This window comes from Callithrix jacchus, chromosome 14 (assembly GCF_049354715.1).
Source record: "Callithrix jacchus isolate 240 chromosome 14, calJac240_pri, whole genome shotgun sequence".
NCBI classification, from domain to species: Eukaryota; Metazoa; Chordata; class Mammalia; order Primates; family Cebidae; genus Callithrix; species Callithrix jacchus.
Genome location: NC_133515.1, coordinates 51,862,860 through 51,871,905, shown reverse-complemented (window position 1 = coordinate 51,871,905; position 9,046 = coordinate 51,862,860). Strand labels below are relative to the sequence as shown.

General features: G+C 42.9%; 1 non-coding gene across 1 annotated transcript; it reads left to right on the top strand.

Annotated features, from left to right (window-relative positions):
- The first annotated feature begins 558 nt into the window (after positions 1–558).
- On the top strand, positions 559–662 carry LOC118147626 (small nucleolar RNA U13). The gene has a single exon (XR_004734069.1). It is a non-coding gene; the product is annotated as a small nucleolar RNA U13 (small nucleolar RNA).
- Positions 663–9,046: the final 8,384 nt, after the last annotated feature.

Below are 9,046 nucleotides of genomic sequence, written 5' to 3'. Positions count from 1 at the left end.
AGGCTTCAGAATGAAACCTACTTGCTGGCACCTTGATCTTGGACTTCCAGCCTCCAGAACTATGAGAAGTATATTTCTGTTTAAACATTCTCCCCAAAATATCTATTTTTTTTTTTTTTTGAGACGGAGTTTCGCTCTTGTTACCCAGGCTGGAGTGCAATGGTGCATTCTTGGCTCACCGCAAGCTCCACCTCCTGGGTTCAAATGATTCTCCTGCCTCAGCCTCCTGAGTAGCTGGGATTACAGGCATGTGCCACCATGCCCAGCTAATTTTTTTGTATTCAGTAGAGACAGGATTTCACCATGTTGGCCAGGATGGTCTCGATCTCTTGACCTCATGATCCACCCACCTCGGCCTCCCAAAGTGCTGGGATTACAGGTTTGAGCCACTGTGCCTGGCGTCAAAATATCTATTTTGTTATAGCAGCCCACATTGACTAATCACTTCTGTTGGCTTCCCTTATCAAAGTCAGCACAAAGGTTAACATAGAGCTTTCTTAGGCCAGCTTTTCCATGCAGACAGCAGCCTCCTAAAAGTAGTGTGAACATCGGGATGTGATCCTTCTGTAGTTCATCAGCATCATGCCTGGGTTTTCACGTTCCTGTGTGAGATGTGCCTCCCTCAAACCTTGTTATGGCATCGGCACATTACCAATCTGATGAGAAAAAGAAAAAAGGCCAGGTGCGGTGGCTCACACCTGTAATCCCAGCACGCTGGGAGGCCGAGGCAGGTGGAAAACCTGAGGTTGAGAGTTTGAGACCAGTCTGACCAACATGGAGAAACTCATCTCTACTAAAAATACAAAATTAGCCAGGTGTGGTGGTGCTTGCCTGTAATCCCAGCTACTCAGGAGGCTGAAACAGGAGAATTACTTGAACTCAGGAGGTGAAGGTTGTGGTGAGCCGAGATCGCACCATTGCACTCCAGACCGGGCAACAAGAGTGAAACTCTGTCTCAAAAAAAAAAAAAAAAAAGAAAGAAAGCAGAAGAAAAAAATAATTAAAAGGAGAAACAATGTGAGAAGGAAGGACATATACATAATACTGTAAAACCACTGGAAGTTTGATGAAACTCAAAACTAGGAAGTTCTATTTTAAGAAATTGCAATGTGCCGTTTAACTGTTTCTGGATTTCTTTGCTGGCTGAAATGTGGGGATGATGAACTGACACCCCACTGCAGGAACATTTTGCTGCCTCAGCAAGTTTCAAGTGCCTCCTTCAGTACTGATGACTGCAGTAGCTGCTGAGAGCATCTCCCAAGGTTCCCTGTCATTTTATGGCCCACCTAAGAGCCCACAGACTATATGAGTGGACTAGGACGCAAATTTACCTGTGCCTGAAACTCTGTCTCTATTAAAAATACAAAAACTAGCCAGGTGTGGTGTCAGGTGCCTGCAATCTCAGCTACTGGGGAGGCTGAGACAGGAGAACTGCCTGAACCAGGGAGTCAGAGGTCGAAATGAGCCGAGATTGCGCCACTGTACTCCAGTGTGGCGACAGAGCAAGACTCTGTCTCAAAAAAAAAATTTCTTCTTCTTTTCCTCCATTTTGCCATGTATTTGTATTGTTCTCTCATGTGTGGTGGGAGAACATTTTGCTCCTTACTAAGAGAAATGTCTTACGTTGAGGGGAAATGGTTCTTAGTTTAGAAAAGTACCTTGCTGGCCTCTGGGGTTGTTGATAGTGAGACTCAGCTTCGGGAGAATGGACTGCATAAAGAGGGTATTTGGATGTGGGACCTTTGGGAGATAATTTTGAATTGTCCTGCCTACTAAGGTAGGAAGAATTGAATTCCTGGAGATAGCTCTGGAAAGAGGGTCAGGGAAGAGAAGGTAGGGACTGTGGAAAGGTTCGCAGGAATGTCTAATCTTCTGGCTTTCCTGGGCCACACTGGAAGAGGAAGGAAGAATTGCCTTGGGCCACAGGTGAAATTAACACTAATGATAGCTGATGAGCTAAAAAAAAAAATTGCAAAAAAAAAAATCACATAATGTTTTAAGAAAGTTTATGAACATTTTTACTACTGTTTGGTTCTTGAAGGAACAAAAAAAAAGTTTGTGAATTTGGGTTGGACAAGCTTGGTTTAGAGGAAGGAAGGTGGAGGGGCTGACTTAATATGCAGGTAGCCCATTGTGAGGCCTGAGAAGGGAGAGCCAGCAAAACATCCAATACAGCAGTGATGCTTCTGGAGGAAGAATGCAGAAAGATGGAAGGGTTAGATACAAAACAGGTCCTGACAGAGCAATAACTGTAACCTGGGCTGGGCACGGTGGTTCATGCCTGTAATCCCAACCCTTTGGGAGGCTGAGGTGGGTGGATCACGAGGTCAGGAGAGACCATTCTGGCTAACTCGGTGAAACCTCGTCTTTATTAAAAATACAAAAAATTAGCCAGGCGTGGTGGCATGCGCCTGTAATTTCAGCTACTTGGGAGGCTGAAGCAGAATAATCACTTGAACCCAGGAGGCAGAGGTTGCAGTGAGCTGAGCTTGCACTCCAGCTTGAGCGACACCTGAGACCTCGTCTCAAAAAAACAAAACAAAACAAAAAATAAAAAAAATGCAAAAACAACAAAAACAAACTGTAACCTTTGGGCTTATCTTTTCTACCAGAGAGAACTCATTCTAACAGTAAATGTGAAAATGGTGGCTGTGCACTACTGCAAAGAACCTCTCGCCAAATCTTTATAGAGATCTGCTGCACACAACTGGTTTGGGCAAGTTATGGCTCCAGGAAATCAAGAGGGATCTGGGGTCCAGTGGTAGGACCAACAGAAGGGAGCAAGCACAGTGCAAGGCATAGGAATTCAGCGGGAATAGGAAACTGGAATGGGAGCTGGCCACCAGAACAAAACCCCAGGAATGCACAACTTGAGCTATTTAGATGCAAAGATTAACAGAAAGGGCAACTTGCTGAGGCTGAGGACTTCCCAGCCATCATCTGAGTCACTTGGAGGAGTAAGGGTATGGTTGTACTCTTGGGCGCTGGAAGAGATCAAGTCCCATCCAGGTAGGAGATGGGGGTCTGGGAGGGGGTTGGTGGGGCAATAGGGAGGTCCAGAAGAGGAAGGACATGCCCACAAGTATTCTCAATAGTCCTGCCCATCCTCTGGGGAAAAATCAAACCCCATATTTCAAAATGGCTTCAAAGCAGATTCCAATCTGCTTTGTGGTCTAACTTTAGAGATGACTGAGGGTGTGAGTGGGCAGCTGGATGGATGAGGTGGTTGTTTTTATACTTTTAAAAATTCTTCTGTTTATTCCCATTCTTTCATATTTGGCAAAGTCATTTTGAAAGCTTGCTACAACTGTGCTAAGGATGTCAAATATAATTTCCAAATAGTTAAGAATGTAGCATAAGTGAGCCCTTGTCAAAGATGTCTTTAGCTCACTAAGGAGGGCACCAGCAAGATGGCAACACCAGTTCAAAGGTTATATGTGGTTGGTGAAAAGAAGAATGCAGAAAGATGGCAGAGTCAGATACAAAACAGGTGCTGACAGAGCAATAATTGTAACCTGGGCAGGTGTGGTGGCTCACGCCTGTAATCCCAACACTTTGGGAGTCAGAGGCAGGCAGATCACGAGGTCAGTAGATCGCGACCATCCTGGCTAATGCAATGAAACCCTGTCTCTACTAAAAATACAAAAAATTAACCTGGTATGGTGGCACATGCCTGTAATTTCAGCTACTTGGGAGGCTGAGGCAGGAGAATCGCTTGAACCCGGGAGGTTGAAGTTTGCAGAGAGCCAAGATCGCACCACTGCACTCCAGCCTGGGTGACAGAGGGAGACCCCATCTCAAAAAACAAACAAACAAAAAAACTGTAACCTTTGGGCTCTTTTCTACCAGAGAGAAAGCATTTACCTCACCACTGGAGGGGTGGGGGGATGTCATTTGCAAAACTTATCCATATTTTATACATTAAATCTCACTTTTCAGAACCCAGCTTGATCAACTGTAAATAGTAAGTCAAGAGGGTGGGCACAGTGGCTCACTCTTGTAATCCCAACACTTTGGGAGGCCAAGGTGGGAGGATCACTTGAGCCCAGGGATTCAGGGCTGCAGTGAGCTATGATTTCACCACTGCACTTCAGCTCGGGTGACAAAGCAAGACCCTGTCTTTATTAAAAAAAATAGTAAGTAGGTCAAATGAAGTTATATCCCTTAGAAAATCAGATGAGTCTTAGGAGGGTTGTTACACAATAGTCAGTGGCTTTGAAAGGGCATGCAGTAATCTTTGTGCTGAATTTCCAAATTTTGGATGCTTTTTCTTTTTTCTTTTCTTTTTTTTTTTTTTTTTGAGACAGAGTCTAGCTCTGTCACCCAAGCTGGAATACAATGGCATGATCTCCACTTACTGCAACCTCCATCTCCTGGGTTCAAGCAATTCTCCTGTCTCAGTCTCTCCAGTAGCTGGGATTACAGGTATGTATGTGCCATCACACCCGGCTAATTTTGTATTTTTAGTAGAGACAAGTTTCACCATGTTGGCCAGGATGGTGTCTATCTCTTGACCTTGTGATCCACCCACCTCGGCCTCCCAGAGTGCTGGGATTACAGGCATGAGCCACCATGCCCAGCCTGGATGATTTTTCGTAAGGGAAAGCAAGGGACTAGATTATTGTCCCCACTTAAGTCACAGAACTAAAGGGGAGCAGCAGAGTCTTGAAGCCACCATGATGGGGTAGAATTAATAAAGTGAAAGCGAGATGGTTGAAACTCAAGGAATAAAAGGAAGACCGCCTGCTCATTCCTCCTCTCCTGGGGAGTCTTCTTTACTTCTAAAACCAATTTTTCTAATAAAGGGACTGCTGGTCTCATATTCATCAATACTTTCTGTGCTACCATTTGGGGACCCTTGAGTTTGCACTGGAGTCAAAACATTATAGGGAACCCAGGCACTGCCCTATCCAATAGGAGTGAGAGAGTTAAATGTTAAAACCTTTTAGGACATTTTTGCAATATCTAGCAACATTTTTTATAATTGTCATAAATTTATGCATAACTTAAAATTTACTGTTTTAACCATTTTAAGCATATGGTTCAATAATATTATGCACATTCACATTGCTGTGCTATTAGTACCATCATCCATCTCTAGAACTTTTTCATCTTCCCAATTCTCCCTACAACCATTGGCATTCACCATTCTACTTTCTGTCTCTATGAATTTTAACTATTGTATTCATGTAAATGGAAAGGTACAATATTTATCTTTTTGTATCTGGCATATTTCACTTGGTATAATGTCTTCAGTCTGTCCATGTTGCTACATGTGTCAGAATTTCATTTCTTTTTTATTTTATTTATTTTAAGATGGCATTCACCATGTTGGTTAGGCTGGTCTTGAACTCCCGACCTCAAGTGATCCGCCCACCTCAGCCTCCCAAAGTGCTGGGATTACAGGCATGAGCCACCTCACCTGGCCAATTTCATTTCTTTTTAAGGCTGAATATTTCCTTTTATGGATATACCACATTTTGTTTATCCATTTGTTATGGTTTGGCTGTGTCCCTACCCAAATCACATCTTGAATTGTAGCTCCCATAATTCCCACGTGTTGTAGGAGGGACCCAGTGGGAGGTGATTGACTCATAGGGGTGGGTTTTTTCCATGCTGTTCTTGTGATAGTGAATAATGGTTTGTTTGTTTTTTTTGAGAGGGAGTTTCACTCTTGTTGCCTGGGCTAGAGTGCAATGGTGGGATCTCGGTTCACCACAACCTCTGCTTCCCAGGTTCAAGCAATTCTCCTGCCTCATCCTCCTGAGCAGCTAGGATTACAGGCATGCACCACCACACCCAGCTAATTTTTTGTATTTTTAGTAGAGACAGGATTTCTCCATGTTGGTCAGGCTGGTCTTGAACACCTGACCTCAGGTGATCCGCCCACCTTGGCCTCTCAAAGTGTTGGGATTACAAGGCATGAGCCATGGTGCCTGACCGATCTGATAGTTTTATAAAGGGTTTTTTTTTTTTTTTTTTGAGACAGAGTTTTGCTCTTGTTACCCAGGCTGGAGTGCAATGGTGCGATCTTGGCTCACCGCAACCTCCGCCTCCTGGGTTCAGGCAATTCTCCTGCCTCAGCCTCCTAAGTAGCTGGGATTACAGGCACGTGCCACCATGCCCAGCTAATTTTTTTTTTTGATATTTTTAGTAGAGACGGGGTTTCACCATGTTGACCAGGATGGTCTCGATCTCTTGACCTCGTGATCCACCCGCCTCGGCCTCCCAAAGTGCTGGGATTACAGGCGTAAGCCATCACGCCTGGCTTATAAAGGGTTTTATATGGGGGTTTTATACCGCTGCACATGTTCTCTTGCCTACCACTAGGTAAGACCTGCCTTTGCTTCTCCTTCACCTTCTGCTGTGATAGTAAGGCCTCCCCACCTGTGTGGGATCGTGAGTCTATTAAACTTGTTTTTCTTTATAAATTACCCAGTCTCAAGTATTTCTTCATAGCAGTATGAAAATGGACTAATACACCATTCATCCACTGATGTCTAGCAACATTTAAAATGAACATACTTTTTTGACCCCGCAAGTCTATTTCAAGGACTTTGCCCTATGCATATACTTGCCTATATATACAAAGATGATGTCTGTAGAAGACCCTCTTGGTTGCTACCCAATAGACATTTCATCCTTTCTTCTTGCCATTAGGACCTTGAGTTTCTTCAGGTATCAGGATGCATTGTGATCAGGAAAAGCATGTTCTTTCTCAGCTCCAGGGAATTAATCTTAACTAGTATAAGCCAATTGTAGTAATTATTTTCCTCTTTAACAACAATTGGTTTATGGATGGGAATGTTCTAGCTAATGATTTGTGAAGGAAAGTCTGTGGCAGGGCTTCTGGGAAAAGTTTTCTTTACTGAGAAAAAGGAGATTTGTGAGGAGAAATTGATTTCTTGTCTTTGAACAGAGTTGAATCATGATGGGATGACAACAGTAGAAGCCATCTTACTTCCAAACCCAGGGCAAAATATCAAACACCCTGAAGATGGCAAGAGAAATATGGAAAACAATTGGTCCCTTAATGACAGTGTTGTGCCACTAAATTAACTCACCCTGGGACCACCTAGCTGTAGATCTCTTGTTATGTAAGATAATAAATCCTTACAGTTTACTTTTAGTTGGGTGTTCTGTTATTTTCATTCTAAAACACTCTAATTGATTATTGCAGCATTGTTTGTAATAGCAAACACCCTAAATGTTCATCAGTAGAAGACTCATTAAATAAATTATGTTACATCCATACAATAAAATACTATGCAGTTATAATTAAAAAGTGGATTTATATGCAGATGTGGAATGAGTTATAAGAAATAGTGAATAGGAATAGCAAAGTACATAAATGTGTCTCAGTAGGCTTCTGCGTGTGTTAAAAAATATACACATATATACATTTGTGTAAATACAGAAAATGTATGCAAGTGTATGCAACAAATTGTTAATAAGATCCCTCTGGGGAGTGAGGCTGGGAGCACCAGGATGGATGGGAGACTTACTTTTTATTTTATGCTTCTCTTTAAAGTTTGCATTTTTATACCAAGATCATGTATTACTCTTTCAATTTAAAAAGAAAGTTTAAAACCATGACAACCATTGCAGCAACATTAATATCAGTTCAGAGTGTAAATTGCCAACTTCCAGACACTGTCTTTTGTAGTGAGCCAGCCATGGATCTGCTTAAAGCTGATAGAGACTTGCCTTCAATAGGTAGAGGCAGGACTTTCAAAAGAGGCACATTGTAGGTGGAATCTGGTCCAAGAAAATTTATCCCCGAAAAGGGTTGGTTGAACCTCCTGTTTGTCTTTTGTAACTACACTAGGACTGACATTCAGCTAGGTTACACTGGCATGGGGATAGTAATTATGGCTGGGGTCCATTCTGACTGGGCTGTTCCCCTTTCAGAGTATTTTGTGCCCATGAGGGGCCAGCTGTTAAATATCCTGAGTATTATCTCTAACCTGTTCCACTCAGTATGCCTACCTCTTCCTGTGCCTTCAACCATCTGAATATATCCTTAACTCTTGGTTAGTAACCTTGTCTCCTGATAGTGAATATTTTTTGGGATGTATTTGGCAGCAGATAATATAGTATCAACTAAAATAGCTTCAACAATATACAGTTATTGGGCTGGGCATGGTGGCTCATGCCTGTAATCCCAGCACTTTGGGAGGCTGAGGCAGGATGATTGCTTGAGCCCAGGAGTTCAAGACCAGCCTAGGCAACAAAGTGAGACCTTGTCTCTGTAAAAAATTAAAAAACTTGGCAATGCATGGTGGCATGTGCCTGTGGTCCCAGTTACTCAGGAACCTGAGGCAGGAGGATCGCTTGAGCCCAGGAGGTTGAGGCTGCAGTGAGCCGTGATTACACCACAGCGTGGGCAACAGAGTGAGACCATGTCTCAAAGCAAGCAAGCAAAGGAACAATACAGTTATTTTATGTGACAAGTCTGGTTGGTAGTGGGCAGTTTTGGGGCTAATTTGGTGGCTCAATAATGTCACTGGAGACCGGGAGCCTTCTCACTTTTCTTTCTGCCATCTCAGCATGTTGACAAAATCTCCCCTTGCGGTCATCAGATGGCTGCTGTAGCACTGAGTATTGTATTCACATGACTGCACCCTAATAAGATAGTTATGGAGAAGGACATAGTGGACCTTTTCCTCTTATGATTCTTTCTCTTTCTTATTTTTAACGAATGAGTAAAATCTTCCCTAACAGCCACAAGTAGGTATCTGCTTGTGTTTTACTAGCCAGAACTAAGTCATGTGACTACCCTTAGCCCAGTCAATTACTGGCAATGAGGATGAGCTTCGAACCAATTATGATTAATCTTTTTCAGCTGTGCATACTGACCCTGAATCAAATCAGGTTTCTGTCTACAACAAAGAAGGAAAAATGGCAGCTATGTAAGTAATCATCTATGACTGGCACTCATACCTCTTTAGTTTGTATTCTCTTTAATTTGGAATTCTGTCAATAGTCTTTTGCTCAGCCAGTCACGATGGCTCACACCTGTAATCCCAGCACTTTGGGACGCCAA